Source organism: Benincasa hispida, chromosome 3 (genome assembly GCF_009727055.1).
Source record: "Benincasa hispida cultivar B227 chromosome 3, ASM972705v1, whole genome shotgun sequence".
Taxonomy (NCBI): Eukaryota; Viridiplantae; Streptophyta; class Magnoliopsida; order Cucurbitales; family Cucurbitaceae; genus Benincasa; species Benincasa hispida.
Window position 1 is genome coordinate 56,234,520 of NC_052351.1, and position 21,481 is coordinate 56,256,000.

A 21,481-nucleotide genomic window follows, 5' to 3' on the forward strand; every position below is an offset into this window, starting at 1 on the left:
TCAAACTCCACTAGCACATAAACTTTATGTGTCAAGCTTGGGAAGTGTCACTTCAAAGTCCATTTAGTTAGTGGAAAAATTCAACAATTGGATTTTTCCACTAACTAATTTTTTATTAAAAAAATGAAATACAATTTTTCAAATTTAGAAATTATTTAATTTAAACAATTTCAATTAAATACAATAAACAAATTTAATATCACATATTAAATTGTCTTTGACACCTAGCTTTGATTAATCACATTAATCAAGTTTAAAAAACACTTTCATGCTAATGATCAAGTATGCCCTCAAAAATAATTAATTAATAAATTAATTATTTTATTATAAATTATATCTCATATAAAATACAATTTTTCCTAAATTTCAAATTTGAACATTTCAAATTCTTACTTCACCCAGTTCTTCAATTTTGTCCATAATGATCTAGCAAGGAGTCCCGATGGACCTAGAGATCATGGGCTCCAATGATACGAGACTAACCGGTCAAAATCTTTAACCTAGTTAATCAACATTCGTTAACTAACAGGACTGTCCACTATAGCCTGTAGTTGCACTCCTCTCACTGTAGATATATTATGTGTTCATTTGATATAACCGTGATCAATAAGTTGATCCTTTACAGGTTGTTCGTAACCTCAACTAGGTCAAATACTGAAATACCCCTGAGTTACATCTTTTCTCCTTAAGTATCACTGTCCCTCTAATGAACAATTAATTTAGGATCATAATCACTAAATTTATTCCCTCTCAGGCCAACGAGAGGATCGGGCCCCTTGTTCAAGACCCAAGATTAACCCTTAAGGGAACAATCTTTCTACGATCCCTAAAATAGGTAGGAGTGAATTCCATCTTGTAAATTCTCTGTCCCTAGCCATCTACTCGGTCTTATCCCCGAAATGGGAGGCATATTGAGCAGTGATGGTGAGCTTACCCTCACCTATGCAGATCAAGGGATAATTGCGAATAAACAATTGTTCATAGACGGCTTAGGATTCAGATAAAGTTATCTAGGTCATCAAGAAGTGAAATTAATTAGTGTTCACAGTAAACGATGTTAATACATAACAGTGATTATTTCGTGGTTTGTCTTACACAATCTCATTGTGTAGAACACCCCCACTCACATGTCTTTACATGAACGAACTGGTCACATCGTTTATGACACTTTACAACATTTGTAACAATCATAAAGCGAGTCATATTCAATAGTATCTCCAGAAATAGATACCCAACCTAATCCAAGTAGGCTATTTTACTCGAACTTCATCAAGTTTATGTCTTCACATAAAGTCCAAGTATTCATGACAATAGCCAAGGGTTCGTGGTTTATTGGATTTAGAGTTATTAAAAAATCAACAACACTTGTCTGCATAAACTTCATGTATGTTTATTGTTTACAAAACTACGAGTTTTAGGACATACAACCCAACACCCCCTTTATCTCTTTTCCCTATTGTTCATCAGGCAGCATTGCATGCTTCTTTCCGACATGAAACTGTTGAAGTTAGCTTGAAAGAAGATAAGAGAAAAGAGATTTTTTATTGCATGCAAACTGGCCGGCCCCTTGTCCTATAGCACCTATAACCCTAACACATGCTTCCCATTGGGGCCTAGCTGGTGGAGCCTAATGTGCCATGATTAACCCATAGTATCCTAATCCTTAGACTAAGAACTAAGTTTCTAGCACTCCAAAAGCTCATCTAAACCCAAGGTAGTAACTATCCTATAAAAGCTGTCACAATCATTAATAGGAAGATTACAACTCTGAGACACTGAAGAAATTCCCTAGCACTGCTATAACTTCCATGATAAAGACCATGAAAAATATGAAGGTGAACCACAATGAGAAACATACTTGCCCTATTACCATGCATATAATGGAGCAACCAACCCCCTTTAACATCTCCCATAATGGGTTCTACGTTGTTGAAAGCTAGATCCACGTGAGGTGTGTAATGCATAACTAGAAAAATGCCAGTAATTATCTGAATGACTAAACAAAGATCTGCTAGCGGATAGAACCCCTACCACCAATAACTAAGATTGCTCGGGGTTGGATAATCTATCAAATGTTGATTAAGTGTGGAGGATATAGGTAGTAAACTTCTTCTCATTGTACCAAAATGGAGATCTGATTTAAACGACCAGGTACAACATCACATTTGACACTTGAGGTAGGTACAACCCAACTATGAGGTACATCAGCAGGTGTTACAATAATACGTAGATGAGTTTTGGCTGGTAGAACCACTCTATTTTCCACTTCTAATAAACGTGATTGACCCAATTCTAGATCATCTTCTGGAATCGTATAACTGTCAAAAGTGAGTGACTGTTCATCGGAACTGTTATAGTCAGAATACTCATAAGTCTAATACCATTGATGTCCAATAACTTTGATAATCATGGCTGGATCTACTACTACCTCGTCCATTGAGTGTAAAAGAGCAAAGGAATGTATAGCAATGAACATCAGAATGATATTAGGAAAAATGGTCCAAAGAATCTCGATAGTAGTTCCATGAACAATCCTTTGCGGTATTGGATTTTTTTTATAGTGGAAATGATGACATAAAGTGCGAACCAAGATTCGTGATACGAAAACAAAAATCAAAATGAGGAAAAAAAAGATATCGTGCATCGGTCGAACGCTCTGAATGAATAAGAAATAGACAATGGAGGATATCAATGATTTTTATTCCATCGAGTTGAAGCTAGTAACATGTCGACTACACGCTGGAGGTTGGTAAGAACTGAGGGACAATGCCACCTAACCTATGTGGGCCTAGGAGCAAAGCAACAGGTAGTTGATCGGGCCCGGGAGAGGTTTGGTTTCGTGCAACGCCCTCGCAGCAGGAAGAGGGTTGTTGTCATTTGAAAAGAAAAGCCCCTTGTATAGGGTTCTAAACCAGTGCACCCCTAAACAAAAAGCTTTGAAGCCCCAAATTGATAGGATATTTTCATAAAGAAGCCCCTTCATTATTATTATAGTAAGAGTAAGGTTTTCAAAAGGCTTGGGCAAGACGGAGAAAATGATTGCCTTCCTATGTTCCGAGAAAAAAGCTAATTAAAAAAAGAAAAAAAAAAAGCTAGACCCAGTACGGTATTCTGATTGGGCTTTTTTTTTTTCATTCTTGCTTCACTTTTCTCTCTTTTCAATCTTTTTCTCCATTCACTCACACATGTCCAATTTCTTTTTTTGTTGTTTCTTAAAAAGGTAATATTATAAGACATTCTTCTTAAATCTATTTTTTTTAAAAGTGTTAGATTAGAATATGTGTTAGAGTGCTTTAACTATCCTACAGTTATGGTAGTCATAACTTAATTATTGTTTATGTTTCCATTGAGTTGTTATGATTTCTATTAGTAGGCGAGGAAATATTTGTAGTTAATTAGTTGTCGGCATTCTTTATTAGGAAAAACTCTCTTTAGATCTTTGCAAACTCAATTAATTGCTATAAAATAGTTTATAATATTGGGAAACTCTTTCTGTAGTTCAAGACTAGCTAGTTTAGTATTTGAATTAATTTGTAAGGTTATGGTTAAGGTAAGAACATCTCTCTTGAAAATTATTGTAGTTTAATTAAGATTATTTGACTAAGTTCTCTAAAATATATTGGAAGAGAGGTTTGTGTTGGAGTTGTGACTAATTTTAATTGCTTTATAATTGTTCATAACACTTGAAGCTTTGGATTTGTTTCAAACTTATTCAGATACTTTTCAACTAGGTCCCAGATCATGTTTGAAAAAATTTTCAAGTGAATTTGTTGTTAATTTTGTTTATATTTTCCATTGAGTTGTATGTGTTTATAAGTTTATTTTTTGTTTATGTTTATATATTTTGCAAAATTCTAGTTTGTTGTATTTTTTACTAAGTTCAAGAGAATCATTAACTTGTTGAGTTATGTTGAATAGTTTATGTGTGCTTTTCTGTTTATGTTTATGCATTTTGCCAAATAAATTTGGGATCTATTAGTCTTTCCTCTCAATTCGAAAACATTCAGGACGAAAGTAGGAAAATGCTTGAGTTCAAGTCAGGTGTGGTGATGCCAACGACTTCATTAGAAAAAAGCAAGGTGTGGTGAAACTAACGGCAAGACTTCTTGAAGTATATAATCTAAAAAAGATTATTTAGGGTCAACAAGTAATTTTAATGTTTTAGAGTCTTGTACTTATGATATTTACCAATTTTTTGATCTTTGTAAGTTGACTGTAACTTGTGGAGGGATAAATAATTATATTACTTTTGTTGAAGTGAAAAAGTTAACTATTATGTTTGTTGAAAGTTGTGTATACAAATATCTTATTACTTTTATTATATCCATATAAATATTTGTTAGTCAACCTTCTCCGATGTCGATCACTACCCCAATAATATTGGTTTTCAGCTGACATTATAACTTAATTTTGTACTAGTGATAACAGGTTCATATATTAAATTGAATATTATTTTTCTCATTAATGAAATACTTTTGCTGCCACTCACATATATTGCAAAAGATATTTACAATGATCATTGATCCTCATTTAGCAATAATCTTATATGTTGTTAAAATTAAACTGTTAGAGACAAATTTCCAATGTCACTATATAACACAAATAGCGACAAAACATGTGTTGCCAAAAGTACACTTTTAGTAACATGTTAACGTTAGTAAAAGTCACATTTTAGCAGCGGGTTGTGAGTATGTCACTAAAACGTTCGACTACGCGGCTACCGCGACATTCACAGAGACGCGACTCTACACATTGCTAATACTTTTAGCGGCGTGTTTTTGCTTTTAGCAACACGTTTTACTCGTCATTGAAAGTTATTTTTCTTGTAGTTCAAACCCCTTGGCCAGCTCGAATTTGCATTCCATCATCCCACTTGGATTCAGAACCCTACTCCCTAATCCTACTTGAATCTAGAACCCTAAGTCCACCCCACTATAAATAAGAAGTTATAAGCAACACCTAAGGGTAAGTCCTTTCACACCTTCTTAGCTTGCTCTAACCCTTTGTTCAATATTGACTTAAGCATCGAAAGTTTTGTGGCAGGCACCACACTAGTGTTTTCATTTCTTGTCTTGTAGGTCATCTTCTTTCCCCAAAATTACAAATTCACTGTCGAATGCCCGTGAAGGTCAAGTGAGTCTTCCTATCTGAATTTTGCGATCAACATGTCCCAAAAGAAAATTTAAAATTTTCCTTAAAATGGTGCATCTAAAATAGCCATTGTCTTATAAGTAGGGACAAATCCATGTTGGCGACGAGGGGGCGTGTGTTCCTCAATTGATTGACGGTAGTTAGTTATAGTTAGATTAGGTACTTTGGGCCCAATGGTCCAATTTTGAGTCCCTTACAATTTTGTATCTAATAAATTTCAGACACATTCAAAAAAATTTTAAATCAATTATTTTATTGGAAAATTTTTTAATTCGTGTCTAATTGAGTCATCAATTTTCAATTTAATAAATAATAGGTAGTCACAATGTTAAACTCTATATACAGTATAATGTGCTCCTTGGTGTGAAATTCTGGATGAACTACTATTCGTGAGAGGCATGTTGAGGATTCCATGTTAAAAGGATTGAGAGACCTCATACTCTTTATAAGATAAATGATTTATTCCTTCTATTACCAAGTAACTTTGAGATGAAATTTGTGCTTTCCCTAATAAGCTCAATTGGCACATGATCTCTCAACCACAACATCAGAGGTTAAAATGATTTTGAATTATATATATAATGACAAAATTCTCGGGCATTTAGCATTTCGTGAATTGGAAAATATTTTAATTCCATGTAAATGTATTTGTAGTAGTTGAAAATGATATATCATAGTTGGACTATAATTAGGCCACGTTTATCAAGCCATAATGAAAATTCGTGTAATCGTAATAGAATTTTATTGATGGATCAATTGTAATGAGCCTGAATCGCAAATGTAATTGGATTATTTTTTATCGTGTTTACTTATAATTATGAATTTTGTCACATTTATTGTTACTGTTACCGTTACCGTTACTCTGAGAGTCAAACGGTAATGAGACTGTAAAAGTGCCAAAATTGATCATGTTTCTTATGGAACAATAATCACAACAGTAACTGCAATGGTAACTGTAATGGTACAACTTTATTTTCAAATGCAATTAGATTGAGCATTCTCCCTCATCAATCAGTTTGCTTTTTTTTTAATTACAAATCTTGAAGGGTTTTCATGTGTCAGTACGGGTGTAGAACCCAAGTAAGCAACACTAAAGGTAATCAAATAGGGCTCACTTTTAATATTACTATTGATTTATTATCTTTTCACTGGGGGTAATCATGGCCTTAAATCACCACAAGTCAATGATCGAAACATGATGAGGAATAGATTAACGGAAGTGAAGATCATTATCTCATCATCATCATCATCATCATTATTATTTGTTTTGATAATGGGTAGGGTAGAGGAATATCAAACTTCTTACTTCGAGATCGATAATTCAAGTTATATGCAACTTAAACTATATTCATGTTTGTTAGCTAATATATACAAATTTTTAATACAAGCATATAACTTCAGTAAATGAAACATTTATTATATTTTCTAGAGCCCAAGGTTCAATTTCCACTCCCATAAATTTTTTTAATAATTAAAAGAGATTATACACAGAAAAATATTGATACAAATGGATTTTAAAATATTGTGTAATAATCACTACTACAAAATCTACATTACTTGACACTTGTAGTTTTTAATTGCTTGACGTTTCTATGAAAAAAAAAGTCAAGTAATATGATTTTGGACAAAAAACGAAAGTAAAAGGATTAAAAAAGTGGAGATTGACGGAATATTTTGGATATTTTCACGCGAACCTTTACTTGACATGATTTTCGTGTCAAGTAATATAAGTTCTTACTTGACACGTGAAATAAGAAGCTCTTACTTGACGTTTTTTTCGTGTCAAGTAAAAGGGTTAAAAAAGCGGAGCTTGACAGAATATTTTGGATATTTGATAGACCTCCAATTATGTGCCGCTCATCGTCTACTTCTACTAAGTGATCGTGTAACAGAGCTCAGCGATCTTGTAGCATTTAGTAGGCGATCGTATAGAAACTGGTAAGCAATTGTGTAATATTTTGTAAGCCATCGCGTAGTCCCGGGTAAGCGATCGCGGGGTGTTTATGGGCAATCGTCTAGTGTTACTCAGCGATCATGTAGCATTTGATAGGCGATTGTATAGCATTTGATAGGCGATCGTATAGAAACTGGTAAGCGATCATGTAATGTTTTGTAAGTGATCGTGTAGTTCTAGGTGAGCGATCACGGTGTGTTTGCGATCGCAGGGTGTTTGTGGGCGATCATCTAATTTTACTCAACGATCGTGTAGCAGAGCTAAGTGATTGTGTAGCAGAGCTCAGCGATCGTGTAGCATTTGATAGGCGATCGTATAGCATTTGGTAGGCAATCGTATAGAAACTAGTAAGCGATCGTGTAATATTTTGTAAGTGATCGTGTAGTTTAGGGTAAGCGATCGCGGGGTGTTTGTAGGCGATTGTCTAGTGTTACTCAGCGATTGTGTAGAGACTTTACTATTTTCATTTCCCTCTCAAATTAAAAACTCTTTCTCTCCTCCTTTACTTTACTCAACGATCGTGTAGAGACTTTATTTTTTGTTTCCCTCCCTCTCCCATTTTCATTTCCCTCTCAAATTTGGTTTCTCTCCTACCAAAATTATCAAATAAAATAATATTTTCCTCTCCCGTTTTCATTTCTCTCTCAAATTAAAAACTCTTTCTCTCCTCTTTCACCATCTCACTCACGACCTTCCCTTTCCTCTCAATCTTTTTTCTTCTTCTGTGCGCCCGAGAGCCCTAGCCCTCGTTAGCCTTCATTCTCCCCTCTCCTCCGTTCGCACAGCTGTTATTAAGTTTTTCATTTTGTCGTCTGCTCAGCCACACCAACCCTCTCCCTCGTCGTCTGCTCAGCTCCCTCGCCATCTGCTCAGCCGTGTTAGCCGACCAGCTATGCACATCCTTTGCAAGTCTTCAGCCGTGCCCAGATTTGTAGTTGAATGCCCCCAACTGCTTTTGTCGCTTCAGCTGTGCCCAGATCTATAGTCGAACGCTTCCGTCACTTACGTCGCTTCAGCCCCGCCCAGATCTGTAGCCGAATGCCTCCAATCCTTGTTTTGGGTAAGGTTTGGTAATTTTGTGGGTTTATATACATAATCTTGATTATTGTTTGATTTTGGGTTAGTTTTGATAAAAACCCATTATGTTTGGGTCATAGATTCAGGTTGTAGCGGAGTTTGAAGATTGGAAGCGTGTTGTGCAGGGTTGCAAGGTTTTGACTTTGGCAAATTTTGGTAACTTTTAGTAACTTGTTATTAAACTTTGGTTTGATGTATATTAAGACTGGACAAATAAATCAGTGTATGAGTGTTCTTGTTCCTCTTTTGTTTTCTTTTCAGGAAAGTTGGTCGAGGCTCGATTGAAGCATCGATTTAAGTAAACACTTTGGGTAAGTGTTTTGGATGTATTTGAATGAATTTGTGATTTGGGTTTTAATGTAGCATCTTCTGTAATGATTTGCTTGTTTGAATGTTTCATGATGAGATTGATTTTGAAGTATTGGAAGGAGTTGAGTTACTGTCCAATAGGTTTGAAACCGATCTTGGCAAGGTTTTGGTAAGTTTTGAGGTTAATATTAATAGTTATGTGTTACCCATTGAAATATTGGTCTAATAATTGAGTTATTTTCAATTTATTATGTTCAATTCAAATATTTCAAGAGATTGGAATTGTTACATAGTTACTGGAATTTGCATTTTGTAACCATTATTATTGAACTTTTCGTAGGTTGGATTACGTTGTTGTATTTTAACACTTATTTATATATTTTGAAATTTGATGTTATCGCCCTTTATTCTATTTTGCAGGTTGACTTGCTTAAACATGGCTTGCTTGACCCTTAGTTCTCGATCTTTATACTTCAAAACTCAATGTATAGATTAAATAATGTACTTTGTTGAGAGGATATTTATTAAACAATTTGTCACTTTTATGTTTGTTGAAAGTTGAGTTTTGTATACAAAAGCAATAGTTGAGATTTTATTTTGTGCATGTACATGTGAAAGAGAAATATTGTTGTAATTTGTGAGGAGTGTTCGTAGTTGAACATATGAATTTTTAGTGAATATATTGAGTTGATAGATCTTTAAATGTATAATGTTTATTTATTTGATGTAATTGTATTGTTGGAATACAAGGCAAAAAATGAGAATATTGATTGGGGCATTTAATTTGAAAACAAAAAGACATATACTTGACATATAAAAAGTGTCAAAGAGAATCACACTATACTTGACACTCGAATAAACGTGACATTCCACCAATGTCAAGTGTATTATCTTTCTTGACACGAAAATTGTATCAAGAAACATATTACTTGACGTTTTTTCGGAGTCAAGTTATCACACTATACTTGACACGCAAATAGTTGACGCTTTTATAAGTGTCAAGTATACCCTTTACTTGACATTGGAAATACGTCAAGTAATACAACTTCTGTAAAAGTGAATAATAAAAATAATAATAATAGACACTAAAGAGGAAGGAAAACAAGGTGAGACATGAATGTGACATGATCTTTACTAAATCTCTCTTTATTTATTTAAACTCTTTTTTTTCTTTTTTTCGGACAATACACATGAGACTGAAGACAACGACAAAAACGATAGAGGAAAAAAAAAATCTAACATAAAAATGCAATTTTAGTCCACTGAAATTTTAGGCCCGCCAATTTTCAAACTCAATAATTTTACCTTTTTAAGTTTCTTTTCTTTTCCTTTTTAACAAATTAAGTTTGTTTTTGGTAGCATCAATGGCCCCTCATTTAGTTTTCATGTTAATTCATAGTAGAAAGTTGATTGCACATTTTTTATCAAAAAGATATTTTTCCTAATTTTTAATTATTAAATTAAAATTATATATATTTTTAATATTTTCTTTCTTTCTTTGCTCTTCTTCTTTCACCCTCCCTCCTTCAACCTTCAACCTCTCATGGCTACCATGACCTGAAAACGGCTTTCACCCCTCCCTTCTCATTTTTTTTTTCTTTTGGAAAAACTAAAGAGAATGGAAGAGTTTTTCACCCTTTTCTTTCTCAATTCATATATATCGTACTATGTTATTTACGATTTTGACCTTAGAGTTTAGAGAAATTCACTATATAAACTCTCTAATATAGAGGCTCATCTGACTTTATATTCTGAATTTTCTCTTTAATAAAATTGTTCTCTCCTTCCACTCATGGAGGTAACTAATACACTATTAGTGAACCACGTAAATCTGTATGTCGATTCTCTATTGTTTTACATTTTCCGTTTTCTTTATTTGATTCCATATAAATTGTTGGGAATGCGATCAAAGTCTCACATTGACTAAATAAAGGGATGATCATGGGTTTATAAAGGGAGGACAATTATCTCCAATGGTATGAGACTTTTTTTGTTGTGATTTGTGTCATAAGTCTCGTATTTAATTAGTTATTTGATACTCTTTGATTATTTTATTAAATATGCAATAATGCATTATCCATTACAGTAAAAGTCCAAAGTTATTCTATGTAATCTTGAATAGTATGTAGTTAACATACAAATGTATCATGTTTAAGTAATAACCTGAAAAGTCTATATTATGTGGATGAGATTGGGTATCTTATCATAGAGACATAATAGATACGACTCACTTTATAATTATTACAAACGATATGATCCAAATCACTTATGTCAAGACATGTGAGTGTTGGTATCCTATACAAAAAGTTTGTATAAGACTCGAACGCGAAATAATTAATCTCTCTTTGTAAATCCATTAATTGAAGAAATTAATATTTCACAGGATGATTATAAGTAACTCAATCTTAATCCTGAGTGAGTTATGAACTTTTACATGCGAGGGCTTGTTCTTTGATTTGTATCGGTGAGAGTGGCCCAAGCCACCAACCCAATGTGCCTATCATTTTGAGGACTTGACCGAATAAGAATTTGGGAACGTAATTTCACAAGATGAAATTCACTCCTTCATATATAGTGTAAGTAAATGAGTAGTTCCATTAAGTACTAATTCTGAGACTTAAACAATGGAGTCTCACCCTCTCATTGGCTCGAGAGGGACTTGGTTTAGGGTTGGACCATAAACAAATTGTTCATTAGAGCATCAGTGGTACTTAAGGATACATATGTAATTACATGGGTAAAATAAATATTTGACCCAGCTATAATTACAAACAACTCATGAAGGATCAACTTATATATAGTGATTATATGCATGAACGCAACTTGTCCTATAGTGTATAAGAGTGCAATGTTGGGTTTCTAGTGATTTGCCCTATAGCTAATGAATGTTGATTAATTAATTAATATTGAGTAACTGGAGCTTATAATCTATAAGTCCATCAGGTCCCTTGCTAGCTCACAACGAATTAAAAAGGACCAAAGTTTTGAAAGAATAATTTGAATTGTTCAAATTAGCTTAGGGAAACATATATTGATTGTATATGATATGATTAGTATAAAACATAATGTATATAGATACACTATTATATAGTTAATTATGAATACGATTCCAATTTAAACTATATATTATAGGAGAAATGATGTATTTGAATGTGATTCTACTATTACAAATTTGGCCCTTGTTGATGGGCAAAAAATGTCTATTTTGATGGCTAAAAAAGTCAAGAAAGCCAACATCAAGAAAGTTAATTTTCTTGATGGGAAAAAAACGTCGCCGAATATCATTTCTTGATGTTTTTGGCCATCAAGAAATGGTATTTTGACATTTTTTTTGTCCATCAACTATATGGAAAAAAAAAAAGTCAAGAAAAATATTTTTGTTGATATATTTCGAACGCCAAAGTAAGGTAATATTGACATTTTTTGTCCATTAACTATTTTTTAAGAACGTCAAGAAAATCATTTTTATTAGCGTTTTTTGCATGTCAATAAAATATTTTTATTGACGGTTTTTAAGTATCAACTATACACTTTTATTGACGTTTTTTGCCCATCAACTATACCAATTTGGAAAAAAAAAATCAAAGTCATTGGGACGCCTCATATGCAACTTGTAATCGATCCCAAACAAGCTTTTAATATGAAATTTGTATGTAAACTCATTGTACCTAACCTTTACTTTATACACAAACAAGAAAATACACCAAATCGTTTACATAAAGTTTGTAGCACAACTACAAACCAACAACTTCAAACAATTCCTGCATAACAACAACTTTACACAATTTCACTCAACTTCTGCAAATGCAACTACTTTGCGCAGCTCCTACAAACCACCAACTATACACTCAATTTTTCAAACGCACACGACGACGTTATCTGAACCAGAAAAATTACAAAGTGCATCATTCTTCCTAATACCAATAATTACAAAATCAAATCAACAACTACACAACTCCTTCAACACTAACAACTACACATATATGCTGCAATGCACTGACTATACACAACGCCAAATTTTCAATAACACATATCTAAATTCAATCATTAAACCATCTCATTGAAAAACAAGTAACATATTTAATTAACTTCTATCCCCACAAACCAACCAAATAATTTCCATTAATCAAACCAATAAAACAACATTTCTAAAAAAAAAAAAAAAAAAAAAAAAACAGTATTTAAAAATCTGATCATATAATACCTGACTCTACCAAATTTGACATAGTATTTCATATCACATTCCATATATACTAAATTATTCAGGTATCATATAATAAAAATCCATCAACGTAGCGTCCTATAAAGTCACAATACTCAACTCTCACCGTATCTAATTCTAATTTACTATAAGGTGTTTATCTCGTCAACTGCAAACAAATAAGTAAATTAATTGATTTAAAAAATTATATTAAATGTAAATATTATAGTTAAAGAAGATAGTCTAAGAAAATGCATACCATGATATATGGGAAATACTTCAAGAAGTTATGTAGGGGCGTCCCGTATTGCTAAATAGAGCGCCTACTCAGCATAGATTAGGCATTCAAGCCTTTCAACCTATTTTAGTGGAGTAGTTGATTTGGAGGTTTAGGTATTGATAAGGGGACCAAAACAACATAGAGTGTTCTGGGGGTTTAAGCATCGATCTTCACGACGAGATTTGGGGGTTTTTTTTCATCTTCACGTAGGGTGTTTCTTTGTGCATAATAATGATCAGACTTAGGGGGGTTAGGTATTAGTAAGGGAGCCAAAACAACGCCGTTTAATTTAAATAATTGAGCTTTTCCTTGATGGCCATTGCCCATCAACGAATGACGCTTTCTTGATGAGTATTGCCCATCAAGAAAAACCACAATTGTCCACCAAAAATCTAAATCTCATGCAAATTATTAATATTTGTTTTCGCAATTAGATTTGTTGATGGTTCGTGTCCATCAAGTAATTTTTTTTTCTTGATGGCCTTAACCCATCAAGAAATAAGTTTCCTTGATGGATTTTCCCCATCAACAAATTCAAAAATCGAAAATTCGCCTTTTTGATCAAACTTATGTATTTTTATATCAAGAAATACATTTTTCTTGACATGCATGTACGCCAAGTTAAATATCAAAATTTATTGTGTCAAGAAATGTATTTTTCTTGATGGTCTTTTTCCATGACCATCAAGAACACAAAAAAATTTACATCAAGAAAGACTAAATTTGTAGTAGTGTTCAAATATTTAATAATATGAATAGGATTCATATTAAAACTACATGTTATAAATTAATAAGAATGAGATTCATAGTAAATTCATATTAAAACTATAGGCTAAAAGAGAAATATGCATTTAAATATAATTCAAATCTTAACTTAATTAAATATGATATATTTTATTAAATTAATTAATCAATCAATTAATTAACTTCCCTTAATGAAGGGAAAGTGTGGAAAGTGGGGAGTTAACTCCCCTACATTAAAATCCTAAGTGGGAGTTATTCTAGAAGATGAATTTTTTAGATTTTGTCCCGAAACTCTCCCTCTTCTCTCTACTTTAAAACATTTAGAAATACAATCGAAAAAAATAAAAAAATCACATACAGAGAGAAATTCTCTGGGACGTCTCTCTTGCTCTCCCTCACAAGTTTCCTTAATCTTTCAAGAGGACCCCTACCAATCGGTCCTTGCCAAGAGACATAGCGAGCAGGACCCTTTGAAGGCATTTTCATTGAGAAGGAAATTAACTTGTTGGAGGAAATCACATAGCTCAAAAAGAATTCTTCAAAAATAGTTGTTACTTATTTTCTAAATTTTATGCTTAACCTATCGAAATTATAGCATGATAATTTGTTTTGTAATTTAGTTTCTTCAATTTTCTGAACTTTTATCTAAATAAAATTTGAGGCAAAAGCGATCAAACACTTCGCTAGGATCTGATCCATTCACTTTTAGGTGAAACTAAAAGAAAATTCATGAAGGTATACGTTCAAAGTGGACAATATCATCCATTGTGGAGACATCAAAAACTCATTTTCCTAACAAATTAATTGGAAGGTGAGCATCTTTTGTTTTTTTTTTTTTTTTAATTTGAAATCCACATGATTTATCAATTCATTTTTTTTATATATATATAAATAAAAGGACCAAACTGAATGAAAAAAAAAAGACTTCAATCATTGCGACAACAATTGCGACGATGGGAGGCAACTAGAGGCAATATTATCCATGAGATGGAGAATGTTTGAGGGAGGGAAAAAAGAAAGAAAAGCATTTGAAAATATATATTTTTTCAATCCAATAATTTAAAATTATAAAACTTATTTTTTTTTAACATAAGATAGGTGTCACACTTCTGTTAGAAGTTAAAACTAACAAATGAACCAAGTTACCAAAAGCAAAATCCATTATAAAATTGTTGAATTTTGAAAACTCAAATACCCAGACAGTGGACCTAGGATAGGGGAGAAGATTATTGGGTTTGTGTAATGTTCCAGGCTTATAATTCTCAAACATTCTTAATTCTTGGACATCTATAAACCTCAAACCAAACTGCTCTTTAGTAGTTTTTTTATGTCTATTTATTCCCTTTTAAAAAGTTGATTAATTAATCTGATTTATTCAATAATGTACAAAATTAACAAAAATAATGGATTGAAATCGATCTAATAGATTTTTTATTTAAAAAAATGACTAAATTAGTTCCTTCCAAATATTAGCAAACAACATTAGAGATTCAAGAGGCATCACAAAGAATTGACCAAACTCAAGCTAATTTTTCAAACTTCTCCACTTTTTAAAATCAAATGAACACTCTTCTTTAATAAGGGACGAAAAAACATTTAAAACATTAAATTCAACTTGAGGGTAGAACTTTCGAATAAAATTTTACTCCAAATACATTTACTCCTTTCATAAGGATAAACAATATACATAGAGAGGTACTATATCAATAAAGCACTAATGTAAAATAAATATCATCAAATATATAAAATTCACATATGAATTAGAGGAAAAAAAAACTCCCCTTAAAAATTATGTGATCTCACTTCTAAAAGAAATCGTTAACGAAATATCCAAAAAGAGAGACAAAATCATTCAAGTAAATTCAACGATGAATTTGAGAACTCGAAATATCAAATTATTATAAATAAATGATAAACATCAATGGTTGAAATAAATAAGTGGAACCGGTTAGAATGAGAAAATTCTGGACGGGCCAATCACAAGTCACCTCGTCATTTGCTAAATTAAACGACAATTTTTAATCTATTGATATATGAGGCAATTAGAAGATATGACAATGTCCGCGAATTGATGATAGAGAGTTTCGTATGAGTTACACGCGATGAATAGATGGAGATTTAAATTGTTGAATTTAGATATTACTATTTTGGGCTTTTAAAGTCCAAACTCAAAAAAAGTTGGGAATTTGTGATCGCCAACATTCGCAGATCAGACCCAAAATAACTAATTGAGCCCAAGAGGTCAGGCCATGGACCAACCAAGACCACAAAGCCCACTTTGAGAACTCTATAAAAATAGAGAAGTTCTCTTCATTTGTAAGGGCAGCATTTTCTACACTCAGAAACCAAGAGAGAATTCACTAAGAAGCAGAGGCTCCTAAGCTTCCAAGACTCCTGAAGCTTAGGGAAAAGTACTTTGAAGATACAAATACTCTTCCAGCTTCTACTATTCAGCTTTCCAAGAGCTCCTGAAAGCTTGCACTTACTATAAGGCAGAAGACCTTTGAAGATACAAATACTCTTCCAACCGACCTTCACTTCAAGCTTCAAAGACTCCTGAAGCTTGGCACTCCTATTAGGTAGAAGACTTTGAAGACTACCCCAAAACTGCTTCAAGACTTCTCTTCAAGCTTCCAAGGCACTCCTGAAGTTGCCTTCTATAAAGGCAAAGACCGTTTAAGACACAAATAACTCTTCCAAGATACCTGAAGCTGAACACTCCGTTATAATGCAAAAGACTTTGAAGACACAAAATACTTTCCAAGATATCTTAACTTTAAACTTCCCATTGGAGGTTAAGTGAAGACTTTGCCTGATGACACGATTCTTTCACTAAGACCTCAGAACTGTGGGTGCATGTTCTTTGACGGCCAAACGTGTGCTTACGAAAAATTGGCTGCGGGGGCTAGGTATCTTTCTTGTATTCGATATTTCAGCCAGAAAAATGCACCATTTTGCCTTATAGCTTTTGCACTTGGCGCGAGTCATGGTATGCAAACAACGTCGCCGAGATACCAAGCCTTTGATAATTGGCCTCCAATGGCCTTAAAATTGGAGTAGCTGTGATAACAAATCTTTCGGTGACTCAAAAGTTGATAATCAAATCAACCTCTTATGCAATACGGAGGTGAAACATAGGAACATTGAAAACCCCTTTACTTCACCTTACGCTCGCCAGTTTGATGGAGAAGTTCGAAAGCATGGCATGGGAAACATGTCCGAGCCGAGGACAGAGAACAGAGAAGCAGATGCCACTTGGCAAACCTAGGCCACCGCTTTAATAGGACTGGATAATGTGCCATTAATATATCGCTTCTGGCGGAGATGGGGTGTATCCGGATTGGGACTGCATTATGGGAAACCAATGCACTATCGGCTCTACCTAACGCGATCGAGGAAGCTTGCCCCTTTGGCGGGCACCATCACATAGCATACCTTTAGCACGCAAGGCTCACGACATGGACTCCCCGCACGTAAAATCGAGGTTCCGGTGAAGCTAGCATCTTTCATTACTACAAAGGAGGTCTTAATACGCAATCGATCCCTTGAGGAATTCACTTCAAGTGCTCAGTAAGAAGAGTACAGCGAAAGGCTGCTAGAGGAGGTACTCCAGGCGTATGCCAGCGCGCATCAGCAGGACAAAGGCTAGCAATCCAGTGAAAAAGAATGGTATTTAATTGAGCGAATGGATCAAGACTAATGTTATGCGAAGAAAATGTGAAAGCCTGTCAATTAATACGAATTTCATTCACCAACCGCTCGAGCCTCTACATCCGACCATAGCCTCGTGGCCTTTTGAAGCATGGGGGCTCGATCTGGTTAGCCTTATAACACCTAAGTCGACAGCAGGGCACTCCTACATCCTAGCAGCCACTGATTACTTCTCAAGATGGGCTGAGGCTGTCGTGCTAAAGGAAGCTAAGAAAGAAAACGTGGTGGATTTTATCCGCACTCATATCATTTATCGGTACGGTATTCCCCATCGGATCGTAACAGATAACGGAAGACAATTCTCCAATAGTTTGATGGACAGATTGTGTGAAAAATTCAAATTCAAGCAGTACAAGTCATCCATATATAACGCCGCCACAAATGGGTTGGCTGAGGCATTTAACAAGACATTGTGCAACCTACTGAAGAAAATTGTCTCCAAGTCGAAGAGAAATTGGCAGGAGAAGATCGGTGAAGCGTTGTGGGCTTATCGCACCACTCACCGTACCCCTACAGAAGTCACCTCGTACTCTCTCGTTTATGGGGTAGAAGTTGTCCTTCCTCTGGAAAGAGAAATTCCATCGCTGAGAATGGCAATGCAAGAAGAGCTGACTATGGAAGACAACGCCAAACTGCAGCTCCAAGAGTTGGAAGCATTGGATGAAAAACGGTTAGAAGCTCAGCAAGCGCTGAAATGTTACCAGGCACGAATGTCTGAGGCTTTCGATAAACATATAAAGCCTCGGTCCTTTCAAGTAGGTGATCTAGTGCTCGTCGTAAGGAGACCCATTATCACAACAAGACATACGGGGAATAAGTTCACACCTAAATGGGATGGACCCTACATCGTCAAGGAGATCTACACGAATGGCGCGTACAAGATAAATCGATAAGGACGGGCTAAGGATTGGCCCAATCAATGGCAAGTTTCTCAAAATGTTTTACGCATAATAAAAAAAAAAACCTTTGTATGAACTACGTTACGACTTGTTCCCTTTCATTATAAAGGGTATGTAAGAAACTTAAAGAAATTTAAGTTCAGTCGCACGTAAAAAGAAAAAAATTCTCTTCGAACTACATTATGACTTGATCCCTATCATTAAGAAGGGTATGTAGGCAGCTTGAAAGAAACTTCAAGTTCAGTCCAGTTAAAAAAAAAACTTGAACTATGTCATGATTTGATCCCTTTCTTTAAAGGTACGAAGGAAATTTAAAAAATTTAAGTTTAGTCCATCAAAAGAGGTACCACAACCATCTAAGTATAATATTATAAGATTGATGTTGATCATCCCCGTCAAAGAATGACACTTCAGATTGAAGATGTTCATCCCTATTGGGGGTAACACAATGGGTTGAAGATGTTCATCCCTCGTAAGAAGCCAACACAGTAAACAAAAGTCACACACGTGGAATGCGCTTCGCATCCTCTTTAAAAGTAAACTTATACGCTCCTCCATCTTCAAATTTAGAGGCTTCATCGATGCTTCTCCATCTTTAAGTTCAAAGGTTTCGTTGATGCCTCTCCATCTTTAAGTTCAAGATTAGTGTGCATGGCTCAGCTCCATCTTCAATGACTCGGTCTACAAAATCATGATGCAGCTTCACTTCATCTCCAAACTAATGACACGGCTTCACTTCATCTTCAAAGTCGTGGCATGGCTTCGTTTCAACTCCAAACTAATGATGCAGCTTCGCTTCATCTCCAAGTCGTGGCGTGGCTTTGTTTCATCTCCAAACTAATGAAGCGACTTAGCTTCATTTTCAAAGTCGTGGTGCGGTTTCGTTTCCTCAAGTTAAAGGTCGGTGTGTATGAGGTGTGCATAGCTCGACTCCATCTTCAATGACTCGGTCTACAAAATCATTACGCAGCTTCGCTTCATCTCCAAACTAATGACACGGCTTCACTTCATCTTCAAAGTCATGGCATGGCTTCGTTTCATCTCCAAACTAATGACGCGGCTTCGCTTCATCTCCAAGTCGTGGCGTGGCTTCGTTTCATCTCCAAACTAATGACGCGGCTTCGCTTCATCTCCAAATCGTGGCGTGGCTTCGTTTCATCTCCAAACTGATGATGCAACTTCGCTCCATCTTCAAAGTCGTGGTGCGGTTTCGTTTCCTCAAGTGTGAAGGTCTCGTCGAACTCAAATGCGAAGAATTTGTCGATGCTTTGTCAAACTCAAGTGCGAAAGTCTCGTCGATGCTTCTCCATATTTAAGTTCAAAGGCTTCATCGATGCTTCTCCATCTTTAAGTTCAAAGGCTTCGTTAATGCCTCTCCATCTTTAAGTTCAAGATTGGCATGCATGGCCCCACTTCCATCTTCAAGTTAAAGGTCGGTGTGCATGACTCCGCTCCATCTTTAAGTTCAAGGTCGGTATGCATGGCTCGGCTCCATCTTCAATGACTCGGTCTACAAAATCATGACGCAACTTCGCTTTATCTCCAAACTAATGATGCGGCTTCACTTCATCTTCAAAGTCGTGGCGTGGCTTCGTTTCATCTCCAAACTAATGACGTAGCTTCACTTCATCTCCAAGCCGTGGCGTGGCTTTGTTTCATCTCCAAACTGACGACACGACTTTGCTCCATCTTTAAAGTCGTGGTGCGGTTTCGTTTCCTCTCCAAAATATTGGTACAACTTCACCTCTTCTCCAAAATTTGTGTAGCTTCGCTTCCTCTCCAAAAATGTGGGTGTGGTTCCACCTCATATGCGAGGACAACTTCGATCTGTCTGGCTCCGCCTTGNATATGCGAGGACAACTTCGATCTGTCTGGCTCCGCCTTGTACGCGAGATCGACTCTAGCCAACCTGACTCTGTTCAAAATCTTGATGGCACATTCTTCTCATCTTCAAGGTTTGATGGCATATCCTCCTTATCTTCAAATACTCAATGGCATATTTCTCTTATCTTCAGATTTTGATCAAGGAGTAACATAACAAGGCAAACCTGTCGAGGATCCTCCCTAGGGTGATTGAATGGGAGAGTTGTATGCCTTTGCGGGGCCCCTTCCCATGACGATCAGGATACATGAGCGGCACTACAAGGTAGACCTTTCCGAGATCCTCCCTAGGGTGATCGAATGGGAGAGTTGTAAGCCTTTACGGGGCCCCTCCCATGACGATCAGGATGTACGAACGGTGCTACAAAGTAGACCTTTTCGGGATCCACCTAGGGTGATCGAATGGGAGAGTTATAAGCCTTTGTAGGGCCCCTCCCATGACGATCAGGATGCACGAACGACGCTGCACCTTTGCAGGTTTCTGCATGATGATCAGGAAGCATGAATAGGGATACAATAGATAGACCATGTCAAGGTTGTCCTTATGCGCACCAAAGATGGGTCGATGAGATTAAAAAAAATTGTTTTCTTGTGCTCCTTTGGTTGCACTGTAACTCCTACAAAAAATAATAGGGAAGCAAGTTAGTAAAAAATAATAATAATAATAAGAGAGAAAAAAAAAACTTCTAAAAAAAAAGAAGAAATTAAAAAAAATGTGGAAAAAAAAAGAGAAAAGTGTGAAAAAAAAAGAAAAAAATATATATGTGAAAATAAAAAAGGGAGGGAAGCCCTAATTCCCCATCTTTCCTTCTTCTCCTCAGCTTCCTACTACAATTCAAGGCTGATTTGCAATCCTAGTCCGATTGACAAAGGATGTAAAGAATGTAAGATCGAAAGAGAATCACAATTCAAACTGCAAAGGACGTAAGAACGAAGGAGATCACACTACAAGATTAAGAAGAGCATGCGTCCTGCCAGTATTTATATAGCTAAGTTCGATGGGATTTTTAAATCTGATAAAATCACGGGTTACTCGAACTGAATACTGTTCATTTTGTTGTGGAACTCCGATTCTTGCTGAAATTAGTTAAGAGTCAACAAAAAAAGATCATGCTCGATTGGAGGCTGTCTGAATTAGGGGTCACGGTGGAGTTTTGAATCCCCATATTCAACGGCGAGGAGTTTTGAGCTTAAGACTTGAGAGAATCTAGCATAAACCAACAGTATGGAGAAGGAAATCTCGCTAAGGTTGGTATCGCTAGCCACAAAGCAGA

General features: G+C 35.2%; 1 pseudogene; it reads right to left on the bottom strand.

The window, feature by feature from the left end:
• Positions 1–2,068: 2,068 nt before the first annotated feature.
• LOC120073634 lies at positions 2,069–2,644 on the bottom strand (annotated as a pseudogene).
• Between the last annotated feature and the right edge of the window lie 18,837 nt (positions 2,645–21,481).